Consider the following 22,950-nt stretch of genomic DNA (forward strand, 5'->3'; position numbering starts at 1 on the left):
AAAAATGGACTAGATGTGACGTTCCCTCGGGTTTTATTGGATTTTCACTTGTAAAATGTGAACATGTGGAACATGTGCATGTGGTTTCCTACAGAGGGACTTTATCAGCCACGAATTTTATGGCAGTTTCACCGGTCACTTTCGAACCTACCAGTACTGGCTAAACGAGTTTTATTAGATGTTCACCTGTAATTTTTTAACATATTTTTTTTTTTTTACATATTTCAAAGAATAAATTTTAATGGACACTACAAGATTTATCATTGGACGAACAGAATTCTTAAGTCGCGATTTTCCCGTTAAGGATGCTTATTCATCGAATACTTAAACATATTAAGATAAGTAAGAGATTAGGTAACTACCATTTGCACCAGATGTTGCAAAGGAAACGCCATAAGGCATAAATTGAAGAACACAAATACAACAAAAGAATTCTTTGATAAAGAATAAAAATATATTGAACGCTCAAATCAATGCCCCATTAACTGGAACCACTTAGTAGACATATCTATCAACATTAAGATCATATACAATGATCAAGAAATTTCCCATATACAAACAACGTCTTCCACAACAACCTTTTGTCACATCCACATTTTAAAAAATGATTTGGAACATGATTGGAATCTCCCATATTGCCTTTTTCATTATGCAAATAAATCTTCCACGGACAAAAATTTACAGCTAATTTGTTATAATAGGGATTATGTTTTATTTATTTCCTTTACAATCTATCATTTTTAAATTTTAAACATGGTTCTCTGGTATAAAAATGTGCTCATCATTTTCATTATACCTATATTTTTTTTCATTTTGTAAGTATTTAACACCGGCAAGCAATTGAATTTGCAACAAAAACGATCAAGAATAGAGGTTTTGTGAAAATTATTTATTATTTTTATTAGATTATTTTACGGAAAGTATGGCCAGCAATTAGGTTACAGAAAGTATTCCCAACAATTATCTTCTCTCTCATAATGTGAAATTTATTACAATCATCATCTCCATCAAATGAATTGTCGGAAGGTGGAATTTGGCCCTAGTTGCCAATTTTAACACTTTTGATCTTTCAATGGTCTTAAGTTCCAAATTTCACTCCACTAAAACCTGAACCCTTAGTAATGATGAGAAAGTTTTAAATGGGGGAGAAAGCATAGTATGAATTCTATAGAAAGGTTGGAATGATCCCTCGTTACGTTTTAATTGGCATGGAAAGAACATTAAACTAAGGAGATAACTCCCTATACTTTCATACAAAGGAGATAACTCCCTGTACTTTCATGGAATTGTTTTCAAAGTTTCAATTTTAATTTGAGAGCCACTCTTATAATCAATCACGTGCATTCTAAACTTTTCATTTAAACAAGACACAACTTTTCATTTAAACAAGACAATTTATACTTTTCATTTAAAGAAGACACGTGTTTTCAAAGTTTCAATTTTAATTTGAGAGCCACTCTTATAATCAATCACGTGCATTCTAAACTTTTCATTTAAACAAGACACAACTTTTCATTTAAACAAGACAATTTATACTTTTCATTTAAAAAAGACACTTTATACTTTTGTCAGTGAGTGTTGAACTTTTATCATAGTGAACTTAAAACATTTAATGGAGTATGAAACTTTTTAAAAGAACATATTTAATTTTTGTGCCAAAAAAAATGTGTGCAAGTTCCTCCCATAGCTAAAGTGAAGTTTTAACTCTGATAAAAATGAAAATTTACCTCAACTAGGTGAATTAGAAGATTTTTTGAAGTTGATGTAGAATATCTTTTTTTATATTGAAAATTTTAATTAAAAAAAAAAAAAAAACAAAACAAAACTTGTTAAACTGAATATTAGTTAAAACAACCACTCAAACCAATATTTTCATCATTATTCAAAAGAAAAGATTACACAAAAAAAAATATTGAAAAAAATAATTAAATAAAAAATAAATTGCTTTTAAAGAACAAAAAGCCTATGTCTATTTTGTACATCTCTCATTTTTTCTTATATTTTTTTCCCTCTTTTGGGCATATTTGATGGTTAGATAGTAGAATTCTCAAATTCTTACTCATTGAAATATTAGGTAACTTTAAAAGTTTATAACTGCAAAATATTATGAATAAAATTGAGTTGGTTCATTGCATGAAGGAAAAAAACACATTAACAATTAGCCATCACTTATTATTAAGACCTATAAATAACAAGACCTATGAACCTTGACAAGTATAACATAGCTTGTTTGGTAGAAATGAGAATAAAATGTTGATGTGAATTGGCATAGTATTACTACATATAGAGGTCAGAACTAAAATAGAAACAAAAAAATGCAGATGTGAAACTCAAAATAATAGAATCAAAGCATAAATTAAAAAAAAAAAAAAGACAAATTAGTTAGAGGCACCTTACATCCAACTGCACTGCCTGTACAAATCCAAGTTGTCTGGAGTTCTCCAATATTACCTTGATTACCTTGTTGAAGTGATAAAAGTTACACAGGAAAAAGGGTAAACTCCATTTGTATATAACAAGTGAAAAATCATAACTGTCAAAGTTAGTCAAAGTCACTGATAAGAGTTATTGAACTCTTCTTAAGGACCTAAATATAGAATATTATAAGAAAATAATGAGCTTACATGGTAGCTCATAGTCTACTATATTGTACATTTATCCAGCTTGAGTTTTAGGGAAATGAAGATTTTTCTCCATTCTATTGTAAACCCAATATGACCAATGTCCAAAGCTCTAGTTAAGATATCTATTGGATGGAGTACTCTGAAACAAGTTTTGCAAATGCAGAAAATTTGTTGCTGAGTAGTTTGGATGGAGTGTCATACTCAACAATTTGTCGTGATCAAAACAAATACAAAGTAAGTAAAAAATGAAATGTGTCCAAAAAAATAGTAATTGTAAAAAAACACTAGAAAATAAACAACTTATAAATGTTATACCATCCTGTAATAGGAGAACCATATCACTCTCAATAACAAAAGGAATCCAATGTGCTATAGTAATGACTGTGCAGGTAGAAAATTGGTGGCGAATTATTTGCTGAATAAACCCATCAGTTTCAGTGTCAACTGAGGCAGTTACCTCGTCAAGGACCAGTATCCAACTTTGTTTTAGTAGTGCCTATCCCAAATAGACAAGCTGGCATTGACCCACACTCCAGTTTCCTCCATTCTAAGACACTGTACAAGAGATCATTCCATTAAATTCGATTCTCAATTTTCATTCTAAAAAAAAGTGGTCCTAGAGACCAGGTAGGTCTCAAGGACACCAAAAAATAAACAAAACATGAGCACTAAGATGGAAAGAAAATAGCAGAAATAGCTACTGTAAAAGGTTTTATTTTTCTCCTTCAGGACTTCCATTGAATGTGATAAAGACACACAGACTTGAGGAATCAAGTTTCTTTTCTTTTACTCGTACAATCTCACCAAGTTGGCACTTGTCCAAAGCCTGAGAGCACAAGCAAAATCGAAGTAGATTCATAAACAATAAACTTACATCAAGATCCTCAGGGAAATATCTATATTCTTCAAGGCAAGAATAATTGGCACTAAAATTGGTACTAATGCTTATAGAATATGAATTAGAACTAACCTCCCAAATCTCATCATCCAAGCAATCTTCGAGAGGATCCAAATTATTTCTTATAGTGCCTTCAAACATTGTTGGTTCTTGGGGAATAATGCTTAATTTGGATCTTCGGTCATGGAGGCCTATGGATGAGATGTCGACTCCATCGATGACAATTCTGCCCGTTGTTGGTTCCACAATGCGAATAATGGATTGAATAAGAGTATATTTGCCACTTCCTGTCTGCCCCACAACTCCCACCTTCGTGCCTCCAGGGAAAGTAAATGTAAGGCCTTTCAAGACAAGCGAAAGATGTGGTCCATAACGCACCTGATTGTATGGATCAAATTTATAGATGAACTGACATGCAAATTACTATCATTGAATGCGTGAAAAAGAGTCTATTTGTATTGAGTTCTGACCTGCAAATCAGTTAGATCTATTGTTCCTCTAGATGGCCAATTAGAGTTTGGTCTACAATTCTCTATAATCACTGGTGACTCACTGGGAATTCGTGAATACTACATTATTCTCTCCGCTGAGATCATGTTGGTCTCCACATAAAAAAGGCACCATATTACCCAGGCTTGTACCATGTTCAGACTTAGACTATATGTTACTGCCAACCCTACAGTGCCTGTTAAGGTGCCATTTCATTTACTTTCATATTTCATTATAAAGAATATGTCTAGTCTACTGAGATCAGTTTAGGAAAAATAATTGTAAGCCAAGATAGTGCTTCTGTACCTACTTGGGCTAATTACATCTTGAGGCAAGCGAATGAGGAACACCAAAAAGAATGAAAACACAAGATTTGACAGAAAATCCATCCGAATGCCAAGCCACTCATTGGCTCCAACATTGTGGAGACTAGGTCTCATATATATATCAATCAACTCGAGATTTCTTTCCATGAATCGAAATTCCCGGTCAAAACTTCTAATGGTGGCTGCTCCAGAGATTGATTCTCCAAAATGTTGTACGATTGGAGCTCTACAAACTGATTCCAGCCCAGCCAGTTCCCTGGCTGATGTTATGTAGTATTGTTGCATGCAAGGAAGGTCAGAGGAGTTACAAGAACTCTCTTATTACTATAAAAACCGAAAAGCGTGGAAACAAAGAAATACAGATAAACTGTTGTCATGATAGAATCCTTATGCAACTTTATCTATTTGATAACATCCTTTTCAATCAGATTATGGGATCTACCTACAGCAAACCTTGAAGTAGAAATAAAACTCTCTTATCGCCAATTTATGTTCCTCTGAGAAAATTAAAATTTGCAAGTTCGTATTTATTATTATTGAGAAATACAGAGAATACCTGATACCGTATACAACTTGCACCCATTGGTATAAACACAATGAAGACCTACCAAGCAATATGAGACATGACTGCAATGATCCCCAAAAGTTGTATAAATGCAAAATCCAATTCTCCTAGCTGAGAAGGAATCAATGTGTCCATTGCACTTTGATCAGTTGATGCCTGCCAAGAAACAGAGAGCTTGTTACTGACCCACTAGAATCAAATGATTTCCTTCTCTCTCAGGAAAGGTATTAGCCTATTAAAACAATAAATGTAATCTGACTCGATTCAGTATTCGCCCAGATGGAGTTGCATCGAAGAAGGACATTGGTGCACGAAATATACACCTGTGCAGAGTGCTGAAAAGCTGATTAGCAGTTTTAAGTCCAACCAATGAAAGAAGCATAGACCTCACAAGAACGCACAGGGAGCTGCTTAATGTCAAAGCAACATAAACCAGAATGAAAATGGACTTTCTCATAGGGGAACTCTCATTTTCTTTTGTAGAGGCTTCCGATGTCATCCAGAGGTTACTACATATTTGAATTAGCTGACTTATTATTTGGGCCAGTAATATTATAGGTATCAAAGTACCATTGTATGCAGCAGTAATGTAAGACCAGTATACCGACATGCTTATCCTGCCTCTCTCTCTTTCTTCTTCTTGTACAAGCTGTGAATTTTTATTCTCTTTATCCAATTTTTCTTTGTGGTTTTCTGGTTCAACCTCTTCCTCTACATCTATTGAGTTCTGAACACTGCACTGCTCCAGTGTGTCACTGGCAGTAACATTTTTCACTGTAGCTGTATTGCCAGGACATGAGCTTTCATCAAATCTCTCTGATGTGTACACTTCAGATTTCTCCATAGCAGAAATAGTTTTTAAAGCTTTCTGATGTGCACCAACTATTTCCACAAAATCTGTGCCTGATTGTAAGATGTCATCATATCTGCCAACCTGAGTAATTTCACCATCTCGCATTACCTGTGAAGAATATCATTTACATCAACAAAATATGGATCACTTATCTGCTCCTCGTAATAAATGATCAACAAACCCACTGTCCCTTTACCAATTACATTGAAAATTTTAATATCACTAGAACAGGATGAAAGAAATTCAAACCTACCAGAATGATGTCAGTAGAGGGTAAAAACTCCACTTGATGAGTTACATAGACTACAGTGTTTGAACCCAGAATACCAAGTATGCATTCCTATAACAAGCAAGTCCAATTTCTTAGATGTTTATGGACATGAATTTGCAGCGGCACAACCAGTAATGTATATTATCCAGACTGAACAATGAATTGCAGAGTGCTACTGTAGAGCTTCATCATTCCATCAAAACATTAAAACTAATTAATTCAGCAAACCTACAGTATGTAAAGGATAAGAGAAACATACTTGGAAAATATGTTTTCCGGTATGTGCATCCACAACACTAAAAGGGTCATCAAAAATATAAATGTCTACATCTTGATATAAAACACGGGCAATCTGTATTCTCTGTTTTTGTCCACCACTCAAATTTAACCCTCTTTCTCCAATGTCTGTCTCGTCCCCATAAGGAAAAAGTTCAAGATCTTTCCTCAATGCACAAGCATCAAGTACACTATTGTATCTAATAGTATCCATCTACTTTCCAAAGAGAATAGTGTCTTTAATTTTCCCACTTCGTATCCAAGGAGACTGAGGGACATATGCTTTGGTACCACTTAAGCTAACAGAGCCTGATATTTTTGGTATTTCACCTAATATGCAGGATAAAAGGCTTGATTTTCCTGAACCAACAGTTCCACATACTGCAACCCTCATGCCTCTCTCTAGTTGGACATCTAAACCTCTTATAGTTGGACTAGAGGAATCAGGATTCCAAGAAAATATCCCTCCTTGGATTTGAATTGCGAAGTCTGTTGACTCCTTTGATACCTTTTCTACCCCATCGTGTTGCAGCTCTTCCTCCTGCAGAAAGGCCACAATGTGATCTATTGACACTTTAGTTTGAGCAATCTGAGGGATTAAGCCAGGAAGCATGCCCATAGCTCCCTAAAGTGTCCCATAGGTTGCGAGTGCAGAAAGAATTCTCGCTGCTGTCAAAGGCACTCTTATAAGCATACACGTACCAAAAGTTGCAACAATGATAAATATTGGTCCAACAGAAGAAACAGATGTTGTGATAGCTGATGCATAAACATATTTTTGTAGCCAACTATATTCCGCCTGCCTCAAAATTTCTAGTTTCCGAAGAAATCTTGTCTCCCAAGCCTGCAATTTTAACATCCTCATAATTTTAATGTCTCCGATGTGGCCTTGTACTCTGAAACAAGTTTTGCAAATGTAGAAAATTTGTTGCTGAGTAGTATGGATGGAGTGTCATACTCAGCAATTTGTCCTGATTCAAAACAAATACAAAGTAAGTAAAAAATGAAATGTGTCCAAAAAAATAGTAACTGTAACAAAACACTAGAAAATAAACAACTTATAAATGTTATACCATCCTTTAATAGGAGAACCATATCACTCTCAATAACAGATGGAATCTGATGGGTTATAGTAATGACTGTGCAGGTAGAAAATTGGTGGTGAATTATTTGCTAAATAAACCCATCAGTTGCAGTGTCAACTGAGGCAGTTGCCTCGTCAAGGACCAGTATCCGACTTTGTTTTGGTAGTGCCCGTCCCAAACAGACAAGCTGTCATTGACCCACACTCCAGTTTCCTCCATTCTCAGACACTGTACAACAGATCATTCCATTAAATTCGATTCTCAATTTTCATTCTAAAAAAAAAGGGTCCTAGAGACGAGGTAGGTCTCAAGGACACCAAAAAATAAACAAAACATGAGCACTAAGATGGAAAGCAAATAGCAGAAATAGCTACTGTAAAAGGTTTTATTTTTCTCCTTCAGGACTTCCATTGAATGTGATAAAGACACACAGAGCTGAGGAATCAAGTTTCTTTTCTTTTGCTTGTACAATCTCACCAAGTTGGCACTTGTCCAAAGCCTGAAAGCACAAGAAAAATCGAAGTAGATTCATAAACAATAAACTTACAGCAAGATCCTCAGGGAAATATCTATATTCCTCAAGGCAAGAATAATTGGCGCTAACATTGATACTAATGCTTATAAAATATGAAGCAGAACTAACCTCCCAAATCTCATCATCCAAGCAATCTTCGAGAGGATCCAAATTATTTCTTATAGTGCCTTCAAACATTGTTGGTTCTTGGGAAATAATGCTTAATTTGGATCTTAGGTCATGGAGGCCTATGGATGAAATGTCAACTCCATCGATGAAAATTCTGCCCGTTGTTGGTTCTAGATTGAATAAGAGTAGATTTGCCACTTCCTGTTCGCCCCACAACTCCCACCTTCGTGCCTCCAGGGAAAGTGTATGTAAGGCCTTTCAAGACAAGCGAAAGATGTGGTCCATAACGCACCTGATTGTATGGATCAAATTTATAGATGAACTGACATGCAAATTACTAGCATTGAATGCGTGAAAAAGAGTCTAATTGTATTGAGTTTTGACCTGCAAATCAGTTAGATCTATTGTTCCTCTAGATGGCCAGTTGGAGTTTGGTCTACAATTCTCTATAATCACTGGTGACTCACTGGGAATTCGTGAATACTACATTATTCTCTTCGCTGAGATCATGTTGGTCTCCACATAACAAAGGCACCATATTACCCAGGCTTGTACCATGTTCAGACTTAGACTATATGTTACTGCCAACCCTGCAGTGCCTGTTAAGGTGCCATTTCATTTACTTTCATATTTCATTATAAAGAATATGTCTAGTCTGCTGAGATCAGTTTAGGAAAAATAATTGTAAGCCAAGATAGTGCTTCTGTACCTACTTGGGCTAATTACATCTTGAGGCAAGCGAATGAGGAACACCAAAAAGAATGCAAACACAAGATTTGATAGAAAATCCATCCGAATGCCAAGCCACTCATTGGCTCCAACATTGTGGAGACTAGGTCTCATATATATATCAATCAACTCGAGATTTCTTTCCATGAATTGAAATTCCTGGTCAAAACTCCTAATGGTGGCTGCTCCAGAGATTGATTCTCCAAAATGTTGTACGATTGGAGCTCTACAAACAGATGCCAGTCGAGCCAGTTCCCTAGCTGATGTTATGTAGTATTGCTACATGCAAGGAAGGTCAGAGGAGTTACAAGAACTCTCTTATTACTATAAAAACCCAAAACCATGGAAACAAAGAAATACAGATAAACTGTTGTCATGATAGAATCCTGATGCAACTTAATCTATTTGATAACATCCTTTTCAATCAGATTATTGGATCTACCTATAGCAAACCTTGAAGTAGAAATCAAACTCTCTTATCGCCAATTTATGTTCCTCTGAGAAAATTAAAATTTCCAAGTTCGTATTTATTATTATTGAGAAATGCAGAGAATACCTGATACCATATACAATTGCACCCACTGGTATAAACACAATGAAGACCTGCCAAGCAATATGAGACATGACTGCAATGATCCCCAAAAGTTGTATAAATGCAAAAGCCAATTCTCCTAGTTGAGAAGGAATCAATGTGTCCATTGCACTCTGATTAGTTGATGCCTGCCAAGAAACAAAGAGCTTGTTACTGACCCACTAGAATCAAATGATTTCCTTCTCTCTCAGGAAAGGTATTAGCCTATTAAAACAATAAATGTCAACTGACCCGATTCAGTATTCGCCCAGATGGAGTTGCATCAAAGAAGGACATTGGTGCATGAAATATACACCTGTGCAGAGTGCTGAAAAGCTGATTAGCAGTTTTAAGTCCAACCAATTAAAGAAGCATAGACCTCACAAGAACGCACAGGGAGCTGCTTAATGTCAAAGCAACATAAACCACAATGAAAAGGGACTTTCTCATAGGGGAACTCTCATTTTCTTTTGTGGAGGCTTCCGATGTCATCCAGAGGTTACTACATATTTGAAGTAGCTGACTTATTATTTGGGCTAGTAGTATTATAGGTATCAAAGTACCATTGTATGCAGCAGTAATGTAAGACCAATATACCGACATGCTTATCCTGCCTCTCTCTCTTTCTTCTTCTTGTACAAGTTGTGAATTTTTATTCTCTTTATCCAATTTTTCTTTGTGGTTTTCTAGTTCAACCTCTTCCTCTACATCTATTGAGTTCTGAACACTGCACTGCTTCAGTGTGTCACTGGCAGTAACATTTTTCACTACAGCTGTATTGCCAGGTCATGAGCTTTCAACAAATCTCTCTGATGTGTACACTTCAGATTTCTCCATAGCAAAAATAGTTTTCAAATCTTTCTGATGTGCACCAACTAATTCCACAAAATCTGTGCCTGATTGTAAGATGTCATCATATCTGCCAACCTGAGTAATTTCACCATCTCACATTACCTGTGAAGAATATCATTTACATCAACAAAATATGGATTACTTATCTCCTCTTCTCAATAAATGATCAATAAACCCACTGTCCCTTTACCAATTACATTGAAAATTTTAATATCACTAGAACAGGATGAAAGAAATTCAAACCTACCAGAATGATGTCAGCAGAGGGTAAAAACTCCACTTGATGAGTTACATAGACTACAGTCTTTGAACCCAGAATACCAAATATGCATTCCTATAACAAGCAAGTCCAATTTCTTAGATGTTTGTGGACATGAATTTGTAGCGACACAACCAGCAATGTATATTATCCAGACTGAACAATGAATTGCAGAGTGCTACTGTAGAGCTTCATCATTCCATCAAAACATTAAAACTAATTAATTCAGCAAACCTACAGTATGTAAAGGTTAAGAGAAACATACTTGGAAAATATGTTTTCCGGTATGTGCATCCATAGCACTAAAAGGGTCATCAAAAATATAAATGTCTACATCTTGATATAAAGCATGGGCAATCTGTATTCTCTGTTTTTGTCCACCACTCAAATTTAACCCTCTTTCTCCAATGTCTGTCTCGTCCCCATAAGGAAAAAGTTCAAGATCTTTCTTCAATGCACAAGCATCAAGTACACTATTGTATCTAATAGTATCCATCTGCTTTCCAAAGAGAATAGCGTCTTTAATTTTCCCACTTTGTATCCAAGGAGACTGAGGGACATATGCTTTGGTACCACTTAAGCTAACAGAGCCTGATATTTTTGGTATTTCACCTAATATGCAGGATAAAAGGCTTGATTTTCTTGAACCAACAGTTCCACATACTGAAACCCTCATGCCTCTCTCTAGTTGGACATCTAAACCTCTTATAGTTGGACTAGAGGAATTGGGATTCCAAGAAAATATCCCTCCTTGGATTTGAATCGCGAATTCTATTGACTCCTTTGATACCTTTTCTACCCCATCGTGTTGCAGCTCTTCCTCCTGCAGAAAGGCCACAATGCGATCTATTGACACTTTAGTTTAAGCAATCTGAAGGATTAAGCCAGGAAGCATGCCCATAGCTCCCTGAAGTGTCCCATAGGTTGCAAGTGCAGAAAGAATTCTCCCTGCTGTCAAAGGCACTCCTATAAGCATACACGTACCAAAAGTTGCGACAATGATAAATATTGGTCCAACAGAGGAAACAGATGTTGTGATAGCTGATGCGTAAACATATTTTTGTAGTCAACTATATTCTGCCTGCCTCAAAATTTCTAGTTTCTGAAGAAATCTTGTCTCCCAAGCCTGCAATTTTAAGATCCTCATAATTTTTAATGTCTCCGATGTGGCCTTCATCCTTTTGTCTTTTTCTTCCATTATTGTCTCTTGAAATTTTTCTTGCAATTTTGCAAGTGGGAAGTTTGGCAACATAACTGCAAATGAGGCTGCCAACCCTGAAAATGCTGCCAAGCCCAACATCTGATATAGAATAATGAAGGCCAGAACAAATTGAAGAGGGCAAATCCAAATACTATGCATATAGTAACAGAAACATGAAACATTTTGAACATCTACACTCATGTAGTTGATAATCCCTCCGCTTGTATGGTTCTGTCTTGACTGACTGGAAAGCAACAAGCCCTTCCTGTATATAATAGCTGTCAATGCTGCTCTAACCCGTAAAGTTAACTGATGTTGTTTGAAAAACCCTTATCGATGTGACAAAGACTCTAATACCTTTGCCACAAAAAAAGCACAAACTAGCACACAGCCTTGACTTTCAAACTGTTTCTTTCCGCCTAGAAACTTAACAAAGGCATTTATAAAACATGTACCTACATATGATTCACAAGTCTCTAGTGCTGCTAAGAATGCAGTCAAAAGTACTTACTTCCGAAAAGATAGGAGTAAGGCTTTTGCTAATAAGCCTGTATCACCTTTGGCCTCTAGCTGAGCTCTGAATTTAGGGTATAATTGGCCTGTCCTGTCTACCTCTGCAACTTGGGGTACATCATCAATATGCAAAGGGCTCTTATAACCAACAGCAAAAAAAGGACTCATCCAAGAAAATGACAGCTGACTGAGAAGGTTGGTTGTTGCATAAGTAGAGACTGCTTTAATGTTTCCACATTTTTGGGGATTGTCTTTCAAGAGAGGTTCTAGAATGGTCTATGAGGAGGACTCTACACCACTTCTGGCACATTCGCAGGTGTCTTCAACAACACCCAACATGAATCTGAAGAAAAATTTTGAAAACGGCAATGGATTTCTCAACGGCTTTTCTTCCTCTGGGGCGGATTCGCCCTCGACTCCTGCAGATTCAATCACGAAAACCATTTGGATGCAGCAGTCGTCATCAAACGATTCATCTCCGACCTTATTTGATCCGAGTCTCATTTCTACATTCAGGAAAGCCATGGATGAAATTTCCCCAGAGGTTCGATGGAGCCCGTTTTAGAGGTCTGTCACAGCAGCATGGGAAGCAAGAGCAGAGAAGATGAAAGGGTACTCAGGCAAATCAAATCGTGAACGGTTGCAGCCACTCAACTACCTTCCTGGATTGAACAATTAACAATCGTCTAATCGTCTAACACATAATCTATAATCTATAATCTAATGGCACACAGGGATGACAAGTAGATTTTAGGAAAGTCCATTTCAGAGGGAAACGCCTTACCGCGTAAATATATTAAGGTAATTAGGAAATTAGGTGGTTGAATACTTAAATATATTAGTGTAATTAGGCGATTAGGTATGAGCAAAATATCTATGAAGATATGTAAGATTAAATAAAATCAATTATAAAGAGTAAATTTTATAAAATTATATAATATTATAAATTTGATTTTGAATATTATTTAAAAATATTTATATTTATTAAATTAAAAAATATTTATTTTAAATAAAAATAAGTTAATTATCCAAAACTTACTAATATTATGAATATGTTATAATAGGAACGGAAACCTATGACCAACCAACTGTATCAAATTATTCGAAATCATATAATAATTTTTTTAACGATTATTACTAAATAATAATAAAGGTAAATAGTATAAATTTACAAATCATAATGTTTTTCGAGTTAATGCTTCATTAGATTAAATTAGCTTATAGATGAATTCACTTATAAAACTAATTTAGAGTAGATATATAAGTAAAATATGAGTAGTATTTTTTATTTTTTAAATTAAATTTGTATTATTTTAAAATTTCAAAATATTTTAGTGTAAATAACATAGTTCAAATTATTATTGAAGGGAAATTAGATTTGTTAATTTAGTAATAAGTTAAGTAAAGTTTTTTGGTTTTTGGAAGACCTGTTTCGAACATATAAGTGTGGTTCATCATCACGACTAAATGAAGAGGTAGACCATGGCAAACGCTTAAATAGAGAGCAATGTTGAGACATAACTTCAAGTAATGATTATATTTGAACACTAATATGTAAATTATGATATCAATTTATTAATATATGAAAAACAAATATTATTAAGTAACCACTATATTAAATAGTTAGTTTTTGAAAAGTAATATTTAAATTAATTTATTAAAAACAAATATCACTAGTATCAAGATTAAGTGTCTATTAGTGAAAACAACAAGTCCTATCATAATCTGAATTACATAGAGAAACACAATATCTAAATCATTACATATCACATGATCAAGATATTGAAGAGGTCATTGGAGCAAGGCCCCAGCTCTTGTATTAGTTGGTGCAGAAGGCTTGAGTTCACATTGAAGATGAATTTCTATGTGAACCAAGTGAGCATCCAGGCTAGCCAAACATGAACATTGGTGTCACTACACTCACTTAATCTCATTCAAGGAAGAGATGATGTAATTTTGGTTTATGTTCTTCTCGTCTAAACCCTACCCAAAAGAGTTTTTATCTTCCAATGGAGGGTGATAGAGATCAAATACTAAGCTCCTTTTTCACCTGGTATGATCAGGGTCAAGAACCTAATTGGCTACTTCCTCCAGGATTTGAGAGTGAGAATATGCCTCGCGATCATTAGTGGTGAAGGTTTCAACCTCGTGAATTGCTTCATGGATGTCAAGAGGAGTTGCAAAGTGAAATATGGTCATGACTTTTGAGACCCAGGCCTAGGCATGTAGCTGGACTTGCGAGCATCTACCCCCACCTCACCTACGAATATGCATGTGTTTTCCAAACATTCTATATCATAAAAACAAAACCAATCCAGAGAAATATCCTACGACAAACCCGGACGGAGAACAAAGGAAACTAAAGAAACAAAAAAATGGGATGGCCCAAGCCAACAAGAAAAGAAAGGCCGCAATTTTAGGGACACGAGCATACTCCTTTAGATAGTGTCACCTTCGCACCGAGAAGCCCTACAAAGAAAGTCACGTCAAACCCCACAAAATTTAAAAGAACAATGCCAAATTATTTGTTGTAATTTAGAAATTTAAGAAATTTGTTGTAATTTAGTTTTCCTGTTTTTAAGAAATTTGTAAGGAAAATATATTATATAGTTTTTAAATTTTTTGAATAGTTAGGAAAACGGCATGATAGTTCTAATTTGATGGTTCTTGATTTATTTTTTTATTCAGTTAGTAATTAGGAAATTGCTTAAATATTTATCATTAAAAATTACAGCATTAGTTACCATATTTTAATTGACCAACTAGAAATTTGAAGGGTTAGTTTTTATTTGCAGTGTCTATAATATGATTCAAAACAATTTGACTTCCATTGAAGAGAAGTTGTTTCTACTAATCTAATATCTAATTTTATTTGCAATTCCCATAATATGATTCAAATTTTTTTTTTGAGTATTTGAGACTTTGAATGTCAAAATTGTTAATTTAAATTATCCAAACTTTAAGAAAATATATTTTTAATAATAATATAAGATGTATATTCCCTATTTTTTTCCAATATTGAATTTTAGATAATAATTTCTTTTCTTATCTAATCCAATTGAAACTTGGTAACTGTGGATAAAACCTCTCAATCAAAAAATATTGATGAAAAAACCTAACAATAAACTCCAACAACCAACCAACCAAATAACCTATTGTAAATATTAACTCTAAATATTTCAATTCATTTGATATGATTCATATTATATAATAATCAAATTTTAACTTTTTTTTTTTTTTTTCAAAAAATTAAAATTATTCAATATTGTAACTATGAGGATATAAAAAGATAAAATTATTCAATATTGTAACTATGAGGATATAAAAGGATAAAATTATTCAATTTTGTAACTGACGATTTAATCATATATGATTGGATTTTTCCTCTCCAAACTTGCGCTATTGACTCATATGAAATAAGTTTAGTTTTTTTAATATCTTTCATTAAATTTATATGAATTTCGAGATTATAAATTCTGATATCCATATAGATTGTAGATTATGAATTGGTATATCTTATTTAAAAAAAAAAAATACAAACCAAATTTAAAAAAAAATTGATTTCCATTACTAATACTCCAAGACAGGAGCACGCTATGAAAAAAAACTGAATACGACAAACACATGATAATGGGACGTCAAGATTGACTCAAATTTTTAAAATGCATCTTTCATATAAAATCGAATTCATGAACCCAATCTACGTGATGTACGGTATCGTGGGTCTCGACCATACGTTGATTAGCAGCGATTGCTCCTCAAGACTTCTAGATCGTTCTTGGTCATTATGATCTCATCGACATATCTATCCGGCCTTTTTATCTATCAGTTGTATTTTCATATGATATTGTCACTTAATTTTTTTGTGGCTGCAGGTTTTAGTTTCTATGGTTCTTCAACGTCTTTTTAAGAGTTTTGACTATGGCTGTCAGCATGTTTTGTCAGCTCATTTCTTGGAAATATCCTGTACTTCTTAGTTTTATCTCCTCCATGATTTACAATGTCAGATCTATATGATCTATATGTCCTTTATTTTCTTCATATGTGGAAGGAATAGCACTATATGAACTACGAGTCGGAGACTCTAAATGAATGTACTTTCAGGCTTGTTTATATTTCTTATAGAAATATATTATGTTTTTTCGTCCTAAAAAAAAAAAGTACTGCATATTGTTTTGATTAGAACCAATACATCCATACTTTCTCGTTTCTGCTCCCACGTTGAACTCTTCCAGTACAAAATCTATCAAGGAAAAGGACATAGGAGCGAGCATATTATAGTGGGGGGACAATAGCTCGTTCAAATCACATAAACTTTCAGCCACTGTGGTTGGATTTCTTGCAAATTGATTGCAATGTGAGGATTGCTGGTCCGCTGAATTGAAATTATTAATTTCTGTTTCAAGCAGATTAACATCTCCTAGATTCGCAATGGCTGTGTGTTTTGGATGATTTTCTTGTTGGAAAAACAATAGTAATTCCAACCACCACCATTAATGTTGCGTCTAGCTTTTTCTTGAATTCGGCGGAGCTGGATAGCTTCCTAGAGAAGCCACCGACTCCATAAAGACTCCAGAAAGTTCTTTATTGTGTATAAAAACTGCTTCAGTAATCAAACGAAGACAGTGCTGTGTTTAGTGTATGATCTCTGATTTGGTATCAGAGCGAGGTGAGGTTGAGTGCTGCAAGGTTCTTCTGAGAGGATGCATTTCAGAGAGGCCGGAGGTGTGAGAAGAACAAGCTGTGGCACAGCGGAAGCGTGGAGGGCATATTGTCCGGAAGCTGTGCATAAGTTTGTGCTGGTGCGGTGAGGGAAAACTAAACTCTCACCAGTTGCTTGATGTTATCAGTCCATCATTTTTTTGGCTTATGGTGTTTTGTATCGTGGTTAAGATTCTGTCATTTTGACTAGAGCATCACTCTGCCGAATTTTTTTATATATAATCTGTGTTGTGTTAAGTTCTGAAGAAAGCATTTTGCTGAGGCTGCGGTGTAAATCGATTTGGGAGAAGGGTGTCACTGTACACGACCTGTGTTTTGTTTTTTATAGGTGCTGTTGTAACTCTGAAGCAGTTTGTAACAAAATTTTATCTTTAAAGATGAAGGCCGATGGGCCTCGATTTTCAAAGCATGTTCTCGTAGTTCTGTACACAGTTGTCAAAATGTTGTCGATGAAATATTGAATGTGCTTCTGCTTTGTTGGTTGAACGAGTTACTTTCACACGAAACAGAGTCAATTTTTCAATGTTTGATACTTGTTCTAAAATATTGAAGTGCCTTTGATAGAACGCTGTTAGAAATCTATTAACATGTTTTATAAAAAATAAAGAAAGAAGAAAGAATAAGGCAACCATATTATCCAATAATATTGGATAAAATTTTTTACTTAAGGATTTAGAAGCTTATTGACAATGGCTAATATATTGGCAGAATCTTATTTATCTAAATCTAACAAGTTAGATGGTGAAAATTATGCAAATTGGAAGTTTAAGTTGCAGACTTTGATGGAAGGCAACAATACATGGACAATTGTGTCTGGAGCTGAAGTTAAGCCAGTGTCCCCTCAAGCCACAGATGTTGCAATTCAAGATTGGGAGCGACGGGAAAACAAAGCAAAGGTGCTTTTGCGGATGATGGTTAAGGACAACATTATTCCACACATTAGAGAGTGAAAAACATCCAAGGAGACATGGGACACTCTCAAAAATTTGTATGAGACGAAGACTACAAATCGAATATTGTATTTAAAGAGTAAGCTTCTTTCAATTAAGATGGAAGAAAATGAAAGTGTTAGTGATTTTATTTCTAGAATTAAAGATCTAAAGGATAAATTAGGTGACATTGGTGAATCAGTATCTAGTACAGACTTGGTTACTGTGACATTAAATGGAATGCTTGATGAATATCAAATGTTTATCACTGGTCTCTCAGCTAGAGAGAAGGCTCCTACTTTTGATGAGTTAGCAGGTATACTTATGTAGGAAGAAGAGAGGAGAAGAATCCTTAAACAAAAATCTCCCAATTCAGATTTGGCATTGACGGCCAAAAGGAAGCAGTCCTTCAAAGGCAAACAGTGGGAGAAAAATAAAGGCAAAAATCCACATGTAAAATCATTTCAAGGTACCCCTTTACCAAGAACAAATACCAAATCAAGTAGAGGTGATGTGTGTTATTACTATGGAAAACTTGGTCATTTTGCTAACAATTGTATGAAAAGGAGGTCTGATCAATTTAAACAAAGAAGGCATTCAGGAAATTATGTTGACAAAGATGAAGCAATTAGTCAAGATGTTAGCAATCTTAAATTGTTTGTGTCCAATGTTGCTTTATCAGCAGAAACTAATGATGATACCGCTTGATTTATAGATTCTGGTGCATCAATCCATATGTCATGCAAAAGAGATTGGTTTGATACTTATCATGAGATTAATAATGGTGGACACATCTTTTTAGGAGATAATAGATCACATGAAATTAAAGGATATGGTAATATAAGTGTTATGATGCCTAATGGACAAGAAAAACAAATTCAAAATGTGGTGTATGTTTCAGGATTAAAGAAGAACTTAATTTCAGTCTCTACTATTACAAATCAACATTTAAAAGTTGAATTTGTGAAATCACATTGTTTGGTAAAGGATGTGCAGGACAACTACAAGGTTGTTGCAAAAGGAATGAGAGTTGGAGGCTTATACAAATTGGATGTAATGAAGAATGGGCATCAAGCTTTGGCATCAACAGGCATGTCAACTATAGAGCTTTGGCATCAAAGGTATGGACACTTAAATCATAATGACCTAATGTTACTACAAAAGAAATTGATGGTAGAAGGTTTTCCAATTATAAAGGGTGAACACTTTGAATGTGAAGGTTGTGCACTAGGAAAACAACAAAGGGAAGAATTTCCTGTGCATGAAAATAGAAGAAAACGTGAAATACTTTAACTAGTGCATATTGATGTATGTGGTCCAATGCAAACTAAGTCACTTGGTGGAGCATATTACTTTCTTATATTTATTGATGACAACACTAGATTCACCTGGGTGTACTTTATAAGAAACAAAAGTGACGTGTTTGAATACTTTAAATAATTCAAGAGTATGGTTGAAAAGCAAACAGAAAAGAACATTAAAATTCTTCGATCAGATAAAGGTGGTGAGTACACTTTAGGAGCTTTTATCAAATATTTCAAACAAAATGGAATTATGCAACAATTTACAATACCACATACACCTCAACAAAATGGAGTAGCTGAAAGAAAGAATAGAACATTAGTTGAATGTGCTCGTAGTATGTTAAAAAGTGAAGAACTTTCTAATAGTTTTTGGGCTGAAGCCATTAATACAGTTGTATATCTTAAAAATAGAAGTCCCACTAAGTATCTTTAGCACAAAACACCATTTGAAGCATTGAATGGTTTTAAACCTAAAGTTAGTCATTTAAGGATATTTGGATGCAAGGTCTTTGCTCATATTCCTAAAGAGGATAGGAGAAAGTTAGATGCCAAAGCCATCAAATGTATTTTTATTGGATATTACACTGATCAAAAAGCATATAAATTGTATGATCCAAGTACTCAAAAGGCCTTTGCAAGTAGAGATGTTATATTTCATGAGCATATAGATAAACAAATAAAAGAAGATGAACATAATATATGGCAGTCTTCTTATGAAAGCCTTAAGCAAGAAGAAGAAGTTGTGGAATCAACCCAAGAACTAGAACACATGGACATTCCAAAAGACACATCAAGGAATCAAAGTCTACAAAGAAGTGATGAAGGCACTCCACAGAGAAGAAAAGGAGAAGATACTCCACAAAGTAATGAACCTCTAAGAAGGTCAACACGACAGATTCAAGCCCCCATCAGGTATAAATATTATGCTTTAATGTCTCAAGTAATGACTATTTTTGAGCCCTTAAATTATGAACAAGCCAAAAATCATAAACAATGGATGGAAGCTATGAAAGAAGAATATGACTCTATAATGAAAAATGAAACTTGGGAATTAACAAAATTACTTGAAAATAAAGTCCCTATAGGATCAAAATGGTTGTACAAGACAAAATTTAATGCAGATGGTAGCATAGACAAGTATAAGGTAAGATTGGTTGCAAAAGGTTATTCACAAAAAGAAGGAATAGATTATGAAGATACATTTGCTCTAGTTGCAAAAATGAATACTATCAAAATAATGATAGCATTGGCAACTAAATATGATTGGAAGCTACATCAATTAGATGTAAAGTTAGCTTTTCTAAATGGTGACTTAAAAGAAGAGATTTATCTTGTTCAACCAGAAGGATTTGTAAAGAAAGGTCAAGAACATCTTGTATGCAAGTTAAAAAAGGCCTTATATGGACTAGAACAAGCCCTCAGATATTGGTATGAGAAAATTGACAAATTCTTCTTTCAGCAAGGATTTAAAAAGAGTAAAAATGATCCTAATTTGTATGTCAAGACAGACAGAAATGGGGATATAGTATTACTTTCTATATATGTTGATGATCTAATAATAATAGGGAGTGCTAATAAATTAATTACAGATATAAAAATGAAGTTATCAAAAGAATTTGAGATGAAGGATCTTGATGAGATGCACTATTGTCTAGGTCTTGAAGTATGGAGAAATGATGAAAGAACCTTAATCACACAAAGCAAATATACAAATGAAGTACTAAAAAGATTTCATATAAATGGATGTAAAGCAGTGAGCACTCCATTGGAACAAAATATCAAATTAAAAAGTGATGATGGAACAAAAGAGGTGAATGGAACATTATATCGACAATTAGTGGGAAGTCTGAATTATCTCACTACGACTAGACCAGACATTGCTTATGCAGTAAGCATACCTAGTCAATTCATGGCTAAGCCTCATGAAAGCCATTGAATAGCTGCAAAAAGGGTCCTTCGATACTTAAAGAGAATTATCAATTTTGGTATTGAATATACTAATGCTTGTAATGTTGAATTGACAGGTCATTCTGATTCTGACTGGGCTGGAAATCCAGATGACAGGAAATCCACCACTGGATACGTCTTCAACATAGGATCAGGAGCTATATCATGGAGCAGTAAGAAATAGGCAATAGTTTCCTTGTCATCAACTGAAGCAGAATATAAAGCATTATGTAGTGGCACCTGTGAAGCTATATGGCTTAGAAGAATACTTGAAGATGTTGGTGAGGGTCAAAAAGAACCTACAGTGATCAAATGTGACAATCAAAGCACCATCAAATTGGGGAACAATCCTGTATGTCATGCAAGGTCAAAACATATAGACACACAATATCATTTTGTAAGAGAAAAGGCCTAATCAAAAGAAATTTCTTTAATACACTGTAATACAAATGAGAATGTAGCTGACATATTAACTAAGCCTCCTGGGAAGACAAAATTTGAGTTTTGTAGAAGTAAGTTATGTGTTGTAGAAAATCAAGATTATATCGTAAGCCTAGCTGAGACTTAGACCAGCAGGCATGTCAATTAAGAGTATGTTTACAATCTTTTATATATTGTATATTTGTTATATGGTTGGAATTAAGGGGGAGTGTTGGAAAAACAATAGTAATTCCAACCACCACCATTAATGCTGCGTCTAGCTTCTTCTAAAATTTGGGGGAGCTTCCTATAAAAAAATTGAAGGAATGATCTGACCTTGTACAGTTACTGCAGGCAGAACTGTTGCAAGCATTTGGATTCACCATTTCAGTGTGTTCCACCACAGTTTTTATTCCGACAGGTCTGGGTTTGATTGCGATAATTTTGAACATTTTCTTTCTCTGAGATTCCTGTGGCGGCACCTTCTTTTGCATATGAATGTTCCAGTGGTTCTTGATTTCGTTGTCTGTCCGCCCAGGCAACCATCCTACTATCAAGGACCACTTGCATGGTAATGACGTAGCCAGAAATCAGCATTCTGAAAGTTCTTATCGATTAAATCATTTTTATTTCGATTGTCTATTTGTAATATCTTGATTTGCAAATATATGGATCGATTAATTATTTTTATCGTTATGAAATTTTATACTCAAATTAAAATCAAAATTATTTTATTTTTTATTATTACTGTAATTTTTAATATTTATCAAATTTCAAAGCATTCTTCCAAAAAAAAAAAAACTCAATAATTTTTTCCGGTCTACTCACCATAAATCCACATACCTGTTGCCAAGAAGGCGATGCATCCGAATAATAATGTCCTCCTCATCGATGGAAATATTACCATGTTTAATGTCGGGGAAAAGATAATTTAACCAACGCAATCTACAACTCTTTCCACACCGCTCAAGACCTGCAAATACAAATTCGCTCCGCTTATTTAACCCACCAATACCTATTTAAGAATGTATCAATATAGTACTATTGTAGGTTTGTTGGGACTCACCTGCTCTTTGGGGGAGATCTCTCCATCTTCCAACGCCATGAATTCGAATGTAGTCGCACAAAATCATATCCTCCTCGGCCTTCCAGGCCCCTGATTAAGCCCTTGTTTTGAGCAACAAGGAGCTCTACCCATCTTAGATATATTCTCTACTGCAACTCCACACTTGACGATCTGCTCTCCTGACTCCTGCCTGGTCGCTTGTTTTTTGTTGGACCTTTGACTATATATCGAAAACAAACTTAGCTTCACCTGCCCACAAAGGTTACTGCGTAAATCTTCGGCTAGTGAAGAGCAGCATATGACCCATAAATATTCCAAACAGCATCTCCTTGCAGACATAGTATTGGTGGGCATCATTATGTAGATTGCAGATTTTGAGTATATGTAGGAATTAGATTTTGAGTATA

The 22,950-nt window shown here is 34.7% G+C and overlaps 3 pseudogenes; all 3 read right to left on the minus strand.

Moving 5' to 3' along the window:
- Positions 1–2,538: 2,538 nt before the first annotated feature.
- On the minus strand, positions 2,539–7,167 carry LOC149264685 (ABC transporter C family member 3-like; annotated as a pseudogene).
- Positions 7,168–7,178: 11 nt separating this feature from the next.
- Positions 7,179–12,659, minus strand: LOC149264686 (ABC transporter C family member 3-like; annotated as a pseudogene).
- Positions 12,660–12,667: 8 nt separating this feature from the next.
- On the minus strand, positions 12,668–22,675 carry LOC149264687 (transcription factor MYB1-like; annotated as a pseudogene).
- Between the last annotated feature and the right edge of the window lie 275 nt (positions 22,676–22,950).

The sequence above is a fragment of the Pinus tabuliformis genome, chromosome 6, assembly GCF_031772625.1.
Source record: "Pinus tabuliformis cultivar Carrire ecotype Pingquan chromosome 6, CPIR1, whole genome shotgun sequence".
Lineage (NCBI taxonomy): Eukaryota > Viridiplantae > Streptophyta > Pinopsida > Pinales > Pinaceae > Pinus > Pinus tabuliformis.